The following is a 14,971-nucleotide window of genomic DNA, read 5'->3' on the forward strand; positions in this document are numbered from 1 at the left end:
TTTGGCTGCGTTGGGTCTTCGTTGCTGGGCGCGGGCTTTCTCTAGTTCCGGCAAGCGGGGGCTACTCTCCATTGTGGTGCGCCGGCCTCTCATTGCGGTGGCTTCTCTTGTTGCAGAGCACAGGCTCTAGGCATGCGGGCTTCAGTAGTTGTGGCACGTGGGCTCAGTAGTTGTGGCTCGTGGGCTCTAGAGCGCAGGCTCAGTAGTTGTGGCACACGGGCTTAGTTGCTCTACGGCATATGGGATCTTCCCGGACCAGGGCTCGAACCCATGTCCCCTGCATTGGAAGGCAGATTCCCAACCACTGTGCCACCAAGGAAGCCCTGGTTTCCTCATTTCTTAATGAGCATAATAACACGGGACTCGCAGGACTTGTTGTGAGGATTAAGTACAATAATATATTCGCGTGTAGTAAACGCTCAGCAAATGCTAGTTAAATCTGAATCTAAATGGTGCGCACAGCGCAGGGAAAGAGAACCACAGACTTTTTAGAGCCCTTGAAAAGGCTCACTCATCCAGCAGCCTCAGTGCAGGAGTGGACGGCAGCAGTCCTAGTAAACACCTCTCGTGTTTCCTGTACCAGGTCGTGTTCTGAGTGCTGTGTATGCGTTAATTCATAATCCTGCACCAACCCCTTTTGCAAATGAGGAAATTCACCTCATCAGAGTTAAGTACCTTGCCCCAGGTCACGCAGGCTCTTCGTGGTACAGACTGGAGTCAAACGGAGTGAGAAGGGCTCCAGGCTTCGTTCTCCACCAGTGCCCTCGGATGTGCCCCGGGAGGCAGCTGCAGCCCAGAAAGGGCAGGGACTTGATCAGGGCCACCCAGCTGTTAATCTTCTCCCTCCTAGGCCTGAGCTCTTTCCATGGCCTCAAACTAATTGGCCACATTTTTTAGAAGGTGCTGGAGGGACCCATCTTCTACAGCCAGACAGCCCCAGAGCAACTCAGTTACCCCTTCTTCCTCTGCTACTGGAGAAAGTGTCCCCTGAACACAAAGAGCAGCTTCGTGCAGGTCCTAAGCGGACTCCAGGGGACCCACCCAGTCCTCCCTTCTGCGCAGAGGCAGTAGACTCAGTACTCCACAAGGACACGATGAGATCAGCACCCTCTGCCCACCAGGATCTTTTAGAAAGAGAAGGCAGCTTCCTTGGGTTAGTTGTCACCCAAGAACTCAGAACCCCAGCTCCCCAGCGGTGAGATAAGTGTCAGGGCATGTGCTCTGCTCAGCCTGCCCAGGCTGAGATCAGACCCTTGGGAGCCCCGGGTGTCACCCGCAGATGAGGGCAGTGCTGTGGGCATCTAGCAGGCAGAGGCATCAGAAATGGAAAAAGAGTTGCAGCCCTAAATTGCAAGTACTTAGGAGGTTTTTTTTTCAAGCTGGTAGCAAAGTAGAGAGCTAGAAATAGAGGGAAGAACAGAGCATACCCTTTCACAGAGGCATCCCAGGCCTTTCATGATATGATCCCTCCTACCTTTCCAATTACAACTTTCCCCAGCTAAAAAATATTACTCTGTGAGTTAACAGGGGCCCAAAACAGTGGCTTCCACATAGGTCTGTGAACATAACGTGCATCTCTCGCTCAGAGCTGTGATCACGATGCTAATGCTGATACTGACTGAGTACCTACTCTGTGCCAGGTACTGTGCTAAGTGCTTCCCATGCATTTTCTTATTTAATCCTCACAACATAATTCTATTAGGTGGGAACTATTATTATCGTCATTTAGTTTAAGACATTAAAGTTTAGAGAGCAGATTAGTCAACTTAGGCAAGTTCCTTAAATGCTCCGTGCCTCAGTTTTCTCACCTCTAAAAGGGGGGAACTACCTTCTAATTTTATTTTGAAGAGTCAATGAGATGGTGCATACAAAGCATTTAAAATAGTGTTTGGCTGTAGTAAGCATTTGATAAAAGTGAGCTATGATTATGATTATGATTACCGTGAAGTCTGACTGAAAGCACCCCACCCCATTCCCAGCATCCTTAATTCTTAATAGTCCTTTAGGGTCAAACGGTGGCAGTACCAGCACATGGCAGCCTACCTGCTTCCACCACCATCACCACTCTTTTTTGATATGGACAATTTGCCTCTTTCCAAGTTTGTCAAGTGTGAAGCAAATTGACCTTTAGTTAGTTTCCTTTAATCTGTGTCCCTTTGTTCCACCTTGCAGCCAGATTGCACCCCATACTGAGATAGTAGCACCCATTACAGTGTCCCTGGGAATGACACCCCCTCCAGGAAGCCTTCCCTCCTCAGCCCTAACTGATCTCTGAGCTCCTGGCACGATTATCGCCAGTATCAGGCATTTGCTCACTGGCATGGCTCCTTGTTACTTTTCTTTCCCTGTCTTGTCCTCTTCATTAGATCCTGGGATTTTTAAGAGCAAGGACCATATTTTATTTAGCTTCATACTGCAGGATATTTATCACTCAGGAAGGGCTTAAAGAACTTGTTGGTTGGAGGATCACCAATCATGGTTAATTGTTCATTAAAAACAGTACAAATTGTAGGCAATTTTCGGCAGTATCTAGGCCTATTACAAAGGCCAAAATAATTTGGGGGTCATGGAATCATATCATGAAGCCTATTTGACTTTGGCTGCACCAGAATCATTCCATCTTCTTGTCCTTGGCTCAGCTAGCCCCGTTACAAGCACCCTCGCGGATAGCTGTTGCCTACTAGCCAGCGCCTTACCCCCATCTGGCAGGCATCCAACCCCACAAGGCCTCCTGCTTATCTGCCTCTGTGGGTGGCTGTGAGCCTCCTCCAGGAGGCAGTTCAGATCCCACCCACACCCTGCTTCCCCTCAGCCTGTCAATCACCACTCTCTGGAGAGGGTCCCCAAGGCCCACCCTCCTTCTCCCCAGCCTCCAGTCACAAATGACTGCTCCAAGGCAGGCTGGTCTTTGTTTAACGTTCCTTTCATTTGACTTTGGACTAAAGAGGAAGATAAATGACACTCTGTCTCTTTACGGTAAAAAGGAGGCATTTTAAAAAGACTATATATATATATATATATATATATATTTTTTTTTTTGCCTTTTAGTAGGAAAAAAAATCCTCTAAGTTATTAGGGGAAAGAAAATCATTTGACTTAAGCAGCCTCTGGCAGTATGGTGATGCTGAGACAATATACCTGTCAGCATCTATCAGGTTTGGAAAACAAAGCCATCTGCATATGGGGAAATGAAGGGGGGCTGGGGAGTGAGAAGAGGCGGTGAATAGCTAATAAGGGATGCACCCCACACCCAGCTGGAGAAGTCCTTGCACATCCTGGTTTCTGTGATTGGCTGTGACCAGAAAAATCCAGACATTTGGGGAGGGAGTAATAAGTCTGGAATTTTAGGATTTTTTTAAGTAGTAAAGATTTTAGAGTTCATCCAGCCTAGCCCTTCATTTTTTGGGGGGTAAAGAAACTCAGGTCTGTAAAAGAAAGGTGACTTACTCAAAGCAAGTGCCCAAACCAAGGCTAGAATCCAGTTTTCGTGGCACTGTGGGTTTCAGTCCCTCCTCCGCTGACCTAAGTCCCCTTTCTCACCTGTTGGACATGCTCTTTCAGTTCTTCTTCCTCGCCCATCACCCAGATTCTGCCCTTCCAGTGTTACCTCCAAGTCCAAGTCTCTCTGACTCCTTGTTGCCCCAAGCCCCTGCCCCCTTGCCCACAAGTTGGGGGTCACTCTAGAGCAAATTTTCTAGGAGAGGGGCTCTGGCTTATTTCCAGACAGGGCCAGATGCACCCAAAATATCCTTTTGGATGGAGCACCGATCTGCCCTGGTACTGGGGCCATGCAATATCCAGTCCCCTGTAAGTGACAGAGAAATAGTCATGATGAGTTTCAGTTTTATCAGCACACAAGGCTGATGGTCTAAGATGTTGCGGATCATATGTAACCCATGTGAACTCTCCCTGTGTCTTGTCGTCACTCCATTAATCTGCACTTGTTTATCGGTTTTTTAGTATGTGTCATGTCTGGATCTGGAGCGTGTGGCCTGTCACCCACTTCTGCCTGTGACTCCCAGAGGTCAGCCTCTTCTTTCCTCCGACTCGCTCTACAGCACACAGGGGAGCACAATGCAGGGAGGGGCCTGCCTCTACCCAGCCCAGCTGTTCCATGTCTAATAACTTGGCCCGAGTGGGGACAGTCAGGACCCTCTTCAGGGAGTTCGCTCTAAGGAGTGCAAGATGGGCTGAAGATCAGTTTAGCCTAATCGAAAACTGCTGAAGGGGCTTAGTATCTTTTAGAATGAATACGGGGGTGGAGTCTAGAGTCCATAATCCTGGAGGGGTCCAGCCTCTGCTTCACAGACATCCCGCCTCTTGCGCCTGCCAAGAGGTCCCCTTTCCCTGGCCCCAGTCCTGGTTGAAACTGGGACTTACTCGGATGCCAAAACCTGGCCACAGATGGCCAATTAAGAACTGCGCTGGGGCCCATTAGCCTCTCAGGAGCAGTGCCTGTCATTCTTTAAAACCACACACACTTAATCTTCTTTCTGTCTTTATTTTCCCTTTTCCATAAAATAGAAACTCCCCAAGCATTTAGAGCCTGCTGAAAGCCCCAGAAAGAGCACTTGAACCAGACACTCGAGGTTATTTTCCTAGGCTAGCTGTTGTGCCTTAGGACAAGGCATTCAACCTCTCTGAGGCTGAATTTACTTATCTAACAACCCCCCACATGGGGTTGTTATGAGGATTAACTAAGAGAAAGCGTATCATTCATTTATTTATCAAGTATTTCCTGAACACACCTACTGTATGTTGGTCACTGTTCTAGGGGTTGGGGATACATTAGTGAACAAAAGAGTGAAGAGCCTGTTGGATTCTAGTGACCTGTTTTAAAATCAAAAGTCTGAGTGTAAGGCGTCTCTCCATCCATGTGGTCCATTCCTCTCCTCTGGACAGATGCCTCCACAGCCCATCCAGGCACGGCTATGTATGAAGAGGGGAAAGGAGAGAAAGAGAAGCACTGACATTTCTTATAAATTATACCTTTTAATCCTCACCTGCAATGTAGGTGTCACTGTGCCCACTTTCCAGTTAACAAGACCGAGGCTCCAAAGGTTTAGGTCACTTGCTCGAGGATAGCAACACCAGGATATGAACCCAGGCCTTCTGTCTCTAAAGCCCTGCCCTGTTGGTTCCACCAAGCTGCGCCCATATAGCAAGTTCACCCTGTCCCCCGAATAAGTACTAATTACACTGGGTCCCCAAAGCCAGAGAGTAGTTCTGCTATGGATAGAGGGGGGCAAGTGGGGGCCAGGGCGACATACAGGTGCTGGTGTTTGTGTCTGCCGAGTCTGTGTGTGTGTGTGGAGTGTCCACAACGGGGATCTCAGCAGGGAGTTGGTATTTGGGATGCTAAGTCACCACAATTTGTATTAAGCAAAAAGAGAGTCATTGTGTACCACGTGCGGGCTGCCTGGGCTGTCTCACAGTGGAGAAGTGGGAAACTGATGATGCTTTGGCCTGTGGTCTGGCGAGAATTTTCCACCAGGGGTCCTGAGATGCCCTTCTGGGGGCAAGATGTGGGGAACAGCTGGGGGGAAGCGAGAAGAGAGGGGGATGGGGGCGTATGCCCCTCAGCTCCAGAGGACATGTGCCTCACCCCCTCCTACCTCTATGGATTCCTCATCAGTAGGGCCATTCCAGTTCTCATTAACACAAGTAAATCTGCATCCCAGCGCTGGGCAGGGGACACATGTGTTGATATTTAATTATATAGTGTGCTGAGTATATTATGGCTGCTCCAGGGAATGGCAGCTGCAGACAACGAGGTGCAATGCAGTACGTTCAAAACTGCTTAGTTAATTAATGCATTAGCTGTTCACCTTGCTGTGTTGGGGGAAGTGGGGGGAGAGGACACCAGCTATTTTCCTGGTGCCTTTCCTGCTTCCTCTCGCTTCTTGTTCCTTTCTTCCTCTGAGCCCTTTTCTTCCAGAAGCTCTAGGACATTCTCAGCAGTCAGGGCAGCCTCCATCAAGAGCTCTGGTCAAAGAGTTAGAGAGCAAAGAGGGTTAAAACTCGACAGGGACAGAAGTAAGTGAAGCCTGGAAATTACGTGTGGATTTCCTTTGTCTAGTTGATGCCAGTCCCCAGCGACCTAGAGACTCGGGGAACCCGCGAACTGACATGCCAATGTAGCCCCAAGCTCTGCTCTCTATTTTGGGAACTCCCTCTCCCGTTCTGTAGCCCCAGGTGCAGACTCACTCAGGTGCTGAGTTGCACAGAATCCCATCGAGCTGGGAATTGAGTGGTTTGGGGGCGAGGAGGAAGAGCTCTGGGAATGAGCCAGGTAAGGTGTGAGGCACTGAAGCCACAGGTTAGGAATCCATCCACTTAGAAACTGAAAGAGCAAAGACCCTTTCTCCTAAGTTCCTGCCGGTGTGTATCCTTCACCCTCCTCCAAATCTGTGCTTCTTCCTACCTTTGGTGAATTATTATGTCAGTGCATGAAATCCTTATTTTGTGTTCTTTGAAAATTTCATTATTGTACCATTTTGCATGTTTGTCGATTTCACTTTCCTTGCCCCCTACCCTATGGACTTTACCTCTCATTCTTTTGAACTTCTGGAACATTTTCCAAAGCACTCCACCTGCATTTGTCATTAAGCTTCAAAGTTATCTGTATGTCTCCCTCCCAGTGCAAGCTGCTGGGGGCAAAGCCCAAATCACAGTCAGCTTTCTGTGCCTAGCACTGTGCTTTTCATAGCAGGCATTCGAGCAATGCTTGAATTGATGCATTCTGTCCTCATCAGATCTTCAGGAAGTCCCAGCAGATCTGTGAGCCTGTCTCCTTTGTCTTTGGAGTCCCTGCTCCCATCTCAGTGGCCAGAGCCTGGTGACCAGCTGGTGGCTTTACTTCCAGCCAACCTAGTGTCAGCTCTTAGCGTAGCTACCCAAGCCAAAGGCCTCACCCAGAGAAGGTGCGACTGGGTTGGCACTCAGGTGACCTGCTGCTGGCGTTTCCATGGGAGTTCCCAATCAGTTGAGATTTCTTTTTTCTCTCTCTTGCAAAATCGTGCTATTTGGGGTTGATTTCTTCCTGCACCATGTGTTAAATGTGAGAACTGTCATGTGCCCTTCCCTGGGGTGGTGGAGATGGGGTGCCTTTTCAGAGTCCTGTCTTCTTGGACCACTGGAGGTGGGCCCTGCCCTCTTGTGGGAAGTGACCCTTGGTTTATCTATACAGCATAAATAGCCCTCAGCTGTAGCAGGAAGTGAGCCCTTAGGCGGGAATTTTCTGTGCAGGAGGGAGGAGTACAGTAAGCACTGAATCAGTTTGCCAGTGGAAGCTGTGGAACATTTGTTCTCTTTGGTCAAAAAATGAGACCCAGGTGCCCTGGCCCATGTAGAGGGTGAAGTCTCACCTGGAAGCTTGGGGCTCCACGTGGTGCTGGGACTCTGCAGTCCTGAGATGAAGGAGGGATGCCCCAGCCACAAGCTTGCCTCTGGGTCCCACAGGAGTGAGACAAATCCCTCAAGACCAGCCTAGCGCTAGAACGGCCCTTAACCTAGTAGAAGCGCCCAGGCCTGTGGGCTTTTTAGCCAAATGAAATTAAATGAGGGTTTGCCCTGGTCTGATGGGGAGAGCCCAGTGGGTTCCTCCCTGATAGGAGGATTATGGGAGCAAAACAGTTGAGAGAATAAAGGATGCAAAATAAGCCCAGGACTGGAAATCAGAAAAGCCTCATTCAAGTGCGCGCTCTGCCACTTTCTAGATAGGTTACCTTGGGCAAGCCTCAGAAACTCACAGAACTTTGTTTCCCCATATATAAAACTGGGGGGCTTCCCTGGTGGCGCAGTGGTTGAGAATCTGCCTGCTAATGCAGGGGACACGGGTTCGAGCCCTGGTCTGGGAGGATCCCACATGCCGCGGAGCAACTAGGCCCGTGAGCCACAACTACTGAGCCTGCGCGTTTGGAGCCTGTGCTCCGCAACAAGAGGGGCTGCGATAGTGAGAGGCCCGCGCACCGCGATGAAGAGTGGCCGCCGCTCGCCAAAACTAGAGAAAGCCCTCGCACAGAAACAAAGACCCAACACAGCAAAAATAAATTAATTAATTAATAAACTCCTACCCCCAACATCTTCTTAAAAAAAAAAAAAAAGCACTCTGTGTCTGAGAGATCCTGGTGATTTGACCTTGGACAAATAACAAAAAAAATAAAAAATAAATAAAATTGGGATAATAATTCTCACCTCGAGGCCCGTTGTGAGGCTGCCGTGAGGCACTGTCTATGGAAATACTTCATAAGCAATAAAAACATTCTATACATGTAGGGTATTATTATGCTCTCCCATCCAGGACTTGGTTCCTTCTCCTGGGTAAGAGAATGTGCACTATAAAATGAATCAGAGCCTGGGCACCCATCACCTCGAGCAGAGAGGGCCAGGTGACTGCAATGAACCCACCAATACCTGGCTGCCCAGACCTCATAAAAGAGGCAAAAGGAATCCCTCCATCTCCATGCTCCTTTATAAATTCAAACTGGAGGCAAAAGAGAGGCTGAGGTCCAGCGCGTTTGGTTCCATTCCTGACTTCCTGTCCCCGAGACCTCTCGTGACTGTAATTCCCATGGCTGGCCCCCACCTAAGCCTCTTTGCTAACAGAGTATTTTTAACCTGCCACCTCCTTCCGCTTTGCCGATCTGCAGACAAGGGTCCCAGCGAGATAACAGAATCCATTAGTGCCGCTAGCGTCAGGCAGTGCCTGCTAAGTATGTCCTGAGGTGCGGCCTCCCCAGCCACCCCTGCCAGATGATGGACACTCTGAGGGCGAGGCAGGCTGGCTCTGGGCCCAGGCGAAGGAGGCTCCAGCGGGGCCCCAGAAGGAGTTTGTGTCCCCCCTTCTCAGGAGTTTTCAGGGATGGTCCCTTTCCATGTGTATACAGGAGCCAAATTATTCCACTTCTAAGAGTGGATCAGATGCCCTTGTCTTCCCTTTCCTCTCAAAATCCCATAGAGATTTGGGAAGAAAGCATTTCTTAGAAGATGCCTGGGACTGGCCCTCAAAGGAAGGCACCACCAAGGGGTAACTGGTGTTAAACCCCTGGGACGGAGGCTGGGGAGGAAGAGCCACTTACTCCTTACCTTTGGTTGGGGCAGGGGAATGAGGAACTAACTCCAGAGTCCGGAAAAGGATTCAGGGGAAGGGAGGGCAGAACTCTTGACTCTTCCCTCGACCCTTCTCAGGTAGAAGTTGGTAGTGATGGAGCAGAGGAGTTTGGGGGAGCACAGAAGGGGCAGAGGCAGATTGGCCGGGAGGGGCTGTCCGGGGAAGGGAAGAGCTCTTCAATGGGGCTGAAGGTGTCCCCTAGCCAACTCCTCTCTAACCGTTCACACACACACACACACACAGCCCCTCCTGCTAAGGCCAGTTTCCATGCTAAACTGTTCATTACGGCCACCCGGCAACACTGTATGGAGGTGTCAGAACCCATCAGTGCAGGGAGAGTGGACAGGTGAACACATGAATACATCCCCCGTCCTGCGCTCTGCGGGAGGCTCAGACCCTGGGGAAATGGTGATGAGAGGCCGCGCGACGCTGATATCCAAGGGTGGGAGGAGGGCATCCAGCCCAGAGGCAAAACTCGATTCACTGAGCTAGTATTTACTGAGCATACGCCAGTGGTACTGTGTTTGGCACAGGACTGAACAAAGCACAGTCGATGGGGAAAAGGATACCAGCAAGTAACTGCAGGAGTTACTGCTTGTTACGGTGGTGACCCGTGTTAAAGGGATGTATGAGGTCCCATAAGCAGGTGAGAACCTCTAACTAGGGAACCAGGGCTATGGGGAGTAGGGGTGGGGATCAGAAGAGGCTTCCCTGGGGCAGCGAGATGTAAGCTGAACTGGTAATGCTTCATCAGCCTCTCTGCTTCAGCCCTGGGCGCAGTTCAGAGCCACCCCCCACCGCCGACCGCCTTCCTCACCAGCCATTCCAGGCATAGGTGTGCTCTCCGTGCTGCCCACATTCAGTTAGTCCATCTGCTTTCTCCAGGTGCCCCTCCTGCCCTCCTCTCTCCCTTCCTACCCCAGCCCAGCTGAGGCTTTTCTATCTTCTCTTGAAGTTGTTCTGGCTCCTGGACCCCCTCCCTTAAGTTAGTGGCCACATTCTTTCACCCTTTTCACAGTTCCCCACAGCTTTTAGGATGTAGCTTAGACACCTGAGTAAGATCCTGACATTGGCCACGAGGAACACTCCATCTCTACGCACATCCCTTCCCCACCTCTGCCACACTCACACCCCTTGGTTCTAGTTTTGCCAGTCCCCTTGCTCTTTCCTCAGTGCCCTTCCTTGTCCACAATTCAGATTTCACCTCTGTGAAGCCTTCGTGGATTTTCCCATTCAGTCGAGTCCTTGCTATTGGTGACAACACTTAGCAAAGGCGGCTTTCTAGGTGAGTTATTTATATTCCTTTCTCTGAGGCAGTGTGCATGGTGACAGGTGTCACAGACTTTGGGATGGGACTATCTGGGTTCAAAATGTGGTCTGTCCACTTGCTGGTGTGACTTTGGCCAAGTAACTTAACCTCTCTGTGCCTTATTTTTCTCATCAGCGATACGGGTGAATAGTGGTACCTGTCTCACTGGGGTTGTTGTGGGCATTTAATTGTTGTCATGGGTAAAGCACACAGAAGGGGCCTGCCGGCTATTATTTTTATTTCCTCTGTTATCGTTATCTGCCCTTCTCACCTGACTGTGAATTCCTGGCGGTCAAGAAGCACACAGAATTCATCTTTGTATTCCTCCAAAGAGATTCTGCTTCTCTCATAGTCTCTTGTAACTTCTTATAGAAAGAAACACAAAAGGCTCAAGCCAGAAAGGACTGCAGAGGTCATTTGGAGTAAATGCTAGTTTTCCTTACCAATAAACTGAGGCCCAGACGAACTGAAGGACCTGCTCAAATCATACCGCCAGTCCCCAGCAGCCGAAGGAAACTAGCGGTCAGGAGCGTGAGATCCGGGTCTAACTCAGGCTTTCCTGCGCCAACACAAATGCTATTTCTATCCCCTCTTTGGAGAACAGATGGTCAGTGTCATCTCCAGCCTTCTCTTGGCATATCACTGAGCCACCCTTTCAGATGGCCCCTCAGCCTTGTACCCTCCCCGCTAATGGATCTCTGTTGTCCTAAGCCCGTTGGCCCTGCCTAATGAGGCAGGGTTTCCTACCTTCCAGTCAGGGTGCTGCGTGTGCTTTAAATAGGGAGCGGCAAGGCAGGTTGGGGCTTGGCCTTCACGGAGACTCCAGGGGTGGAGAGGAGAGGAGAGGGAGACCAGGTCAAGCGGACACGGTCCAGCCCCGAAACCCACCCCCTGCCGGCACCCACCCTGCCAGGCACCCAGGCCGCATTCAGACTCCTCCCTTCACTGTAGATTTGATACAATCTGGAAAACGCATTAAACATTACGCAGAGTAGTTGGTGCGTAATTAATAAAGTACAGATTTTGGCTGGAAGCCTCAACCTAAAATAGCACCATGGCTGTGGGGTGAGCAAGGGCAAGGGAGGGAGGCTCAGAAGATGGCATGTGATGAGAACCAAGGCCATTGTCTCTGCAAATAACAGGGTCACTTCTCTCTGAAATTATGGAGGGAGGAGAAAGAGAACAATTGTAATATTTTTATTAATAAGGGTGAGACTGGACCTTGGGCAGGCAAAATGTCTTGCCCGGGGATAGTTGTGTGTCTCCCAGGATAGAGGCAGGGACCTGAGTGTGGGCCAGCGCCTCGGTAAAAGACCACCTTTTGTGTATCACTGAACCACTCTCATGAGGTTGCACATTCCAGGGCTGTTTTTAATTTGAGAGATGTTTTAATGGCATTTTGAGACAGTCTGTTCCCTCGCCAGTTCTCCAGAGAGGCTGGAGGGAGCTTCGTGTCTTCTTTGAAGAAGCAAAAAAAAAAAAGGCCTTTTCTTCTGCCAGCATGTTCAGAGAGCCCTTTGCTGCAGTTAACCAGCCTTGTGGTGTGAGGGGAGAGGTGAGGAAGGGGCTTGAGGAAGTGGAGGGAAAGGGGAGAAAAGGCTTCTGTGATTAATTCAAATGCCTGGCCTCCGGGGCTTTCTCTGCTGAAGCTGGAGCCCTGCTGCTTTCTGCCAGCGGATCCCAAACTGGGTTTCAGAAGCAAAATGCAAATTTCAACCCAACTAATCAACCCTGACAGGGTAGCATCACCTCGAGCCTGTCAGTCATTAACACACGACCCAAGGCAGACCTGAGAAATGAAGAGTGCCAGTCCCAGATGGAGGAGGTCACGACGGAAGGTTCTGGAAACTTCAAAATGATATCACCATAGAGCAGAACCTTGACACCAAAAGGGAAACTGAGGCAGGCAGGAAGTCCCAATGTGATCCCCTCATGCCACTTATAATATTTCCTTCCTCTCTCTGCAAGACAGAAATGAACTGGATCTTCTTGTTCAATCAGCAGTGGGTGGGTGAGGATGTGTGAAAGTCTATTATATTATGAGACCCTATGGGCCCTCTATGAGAATAACTAATCTATTAATTACGTGACATAAAGAAAACAGCAGCTTCTATGGCGTGATCTCTGTCGCATTCGTTTCTCTATCCCCGAAGCATAAGCACTACCCTTGGCATCTAGAAGGTCTTCAGAAATGTCTGTGGTCCAATCTTTGCTCCAGACCTCCCAGAGCCTCAGTATATTCGTCTACAGGATGGAGATAAAGAGAGCTTCGCTTTCCTCCAGGCTGTTGAGTGGGTTGAATGTGGAGCTGTTGTTGGTCAACCGCACGGTGATGTTCTGACTGCCTCGCTCTGCCTGGCTCTGGCTCCTCCGCTCTTCCCTCCCGTGACTGGGTCGCAGCCAGCTAGACAGAGCTGGCAGTCAGAGAGACACAAGGAGCTTCTGCCCTCTACCCCCTGGCTCCCCATGCAGCTACCTTGTTCTCGAATATCCAGAATTTGAACCCAGAACCTTGTACAGCTACTTCTTCCCTGGGGGAATAGGTCAGAGATCCAGAGCTGGGGGCCGGCCACCAGCCAAATTCCCAGCTCTAACCCCTTCTACTTCTAGAAGGGGCCGAGAAGGAAAGTGCTGTCTCTGGTGCCGAGAGAGGGTGGGGGGAGGCTGTGGGGAGAGGCAGGTTGGGTTTCACTGGCATTCCAGAGCAGGCTTTTGCTGTGTAGCTGAATCAGAGCTGAGGGAGCCTCGGAGACCAGAGGAGCCTCAGAGCCGACTGTGGGCAAACCTGATAGCCCATCTGGAATCCATCCACGGCCTCCCTGCCCTCCCTCCCTCCCTCCCCCACGCCCTGAGCTCATTGAAGGAGCCACCGTGGGGAAGCAGGGCCGGACGCCTTAAGCAGCAGGCTGGGAAGATCCCCCAGGTGCCAGCCCACAGGCCTGTGCTGCTCCTCCCAGCTCAGAAAGCACAGGTCCCCCCCTGCACCAGCCCCCGGCATCAGTTCATGCCCCTTCCTCTCAGAACCAGAGTGAGCGAACCTCAAAGCTCCCAGTAGCGCAGAGGAAAGAAGGCGCCTCAGCGTTTGGACCATACCGAGGTCGTTGCAGGGACCTGAGAGTGCCAGCCCCATTCCACGTCAGGAAGACGTCCAGATGGGCATCCAGGTAGCACTGGGCTTTCAGAATCCTCCCAGCCCTTGGCTGTCAGAGTCCTGAATCTCCTTGGATGTCCGGTGTCCCAAATCTCTCATCACTCCAATATTCTAAATGCCCAAACTCTCCCAATGGAGGGATCCCAGAGCTGGAAGACATGGCATTAAGCGCAGAGTAGGGACAACCGGCTGCCTGCAGCCTCACACTTTATCCTCAGCTCTGCTGTGGTGGTTCACTCTTGACCTTGAGGGAGTCATTTGCTTTCTGAGGGACTCAGTTTCCTCTTCTCTAATAGGACACCGACCCCTGCAGGATGGTCATGATATCATAGAGGAAAATTTGGATGACAGAAACCAAAAACAAAATGTCATCGACCAAGCACACTCTCTGCAGAGCAGATGATAATACAACGGCAGTTTCAGCCAAAGTGCCAGCCAGCCTCAGCTGGGAGACTCTGACCCGCAGGGCCCCTGTCCTCTGCCTCTCTGAGGCGGCCTCCCAAAGCCTGTAGAAGGGAGATTTATTCCTGCATTTTCCTGGCATCTTCCCTACCCCCTGGGTCAGTGGGAGTCATGGCACCCTTCTCACCCACCACATTTGATTAACCTTTGATCACACCCGTCCAGCACGTGGGGATGGACACCTGTGGGGCTCTCTCTTCTCTCTCATGCAGAGACACACACTCCTCCCCATGAGCAGGAAGGAATGCCCCCCCACCCCCGGAATACCCTCTGCCTGGTGGGCTAGAAACAGAGCCCACCATAGGGAGGATCCTGCAAGCTGAGGAAAGCTATCCATTTGCTGGAGAACCTAACGGGGTCAGAGGCAGCTCAGACCACCTGGAGGCAACCAGGCCCTTTGCCCACCATGAATCTCTTTTCACAACAAACTTTGAGAACAGCCTGTTTTCCCATTTCGGCTTCCTGCGTAGTGTTTGCCTAATCCGTCTGTCCAAAATCCCTCTCCAAACACGAGGTTTCCTGCCCAGCACTGGCAATCAGAGAGCTAATTATCTGGGATTAGAAATGGGGGGGGGCTCCCATTTAATTACAGGAAAAAATTAGACCAACTGATGTGGGCAAAGCTACTGGGATTAGAATTGAAGTCCAGGTTTGAAGGCAGGTCAGTTTGGAAGGTGGGAGCACCCCGTGCTCCATCCCGGGGTCTTCTGCTCTTGGCTGTCTCTGGAGTCCGTGAGATGAGGGTAGAAGGAGGGCTCCAAGAGATTCTCCCTTGGGGGTCGGGGAGAGAGGTGCATATGTGTGTTAGAGAGAGACAGGGAGAGAGGCAGAGAGACAGCAAAGAAAGACAAAGAGAGGTAGTAGACATGCAGAGAAACTGGAATTGACAGGAGAAACACAAGAGAGGGAGAAAGAGATGGGCATGTGGGAGGTGAAC

The 14,971-nt window shown here is 50.7% G+C and overlaps 1 protein-coding gene across 5 annotated transcripts in view; it reads left to right on the forward strand.

Moving 5' to 3' along the window:
• PLXNA2 (plexin A2) overlaps positions 1 to 14,971 on the forward strand; it is a 216,721-nt gene that overhangs the window by 66,768 nt on the left and 134,982 nt on the right. The gene's annotated exons all lie outside the window — the stretch shown is intronic.

This window comes from Pseudorca crassidens, chromosome 2 (assembly GCF_039906515.1).
Source record: "Pseudorca crassidens isolate mPseCra1 chromosome 2, mPseCra1.hap1, whole genome shotgun sequence".
NCBI classification, from domain to species: domain Eukaryota; kingdom Metazoa; phylum Chordata; class Mammalia; order Artiodactyla; family Delphinidae; genus Pseudorca; species Pseudorca crassidens.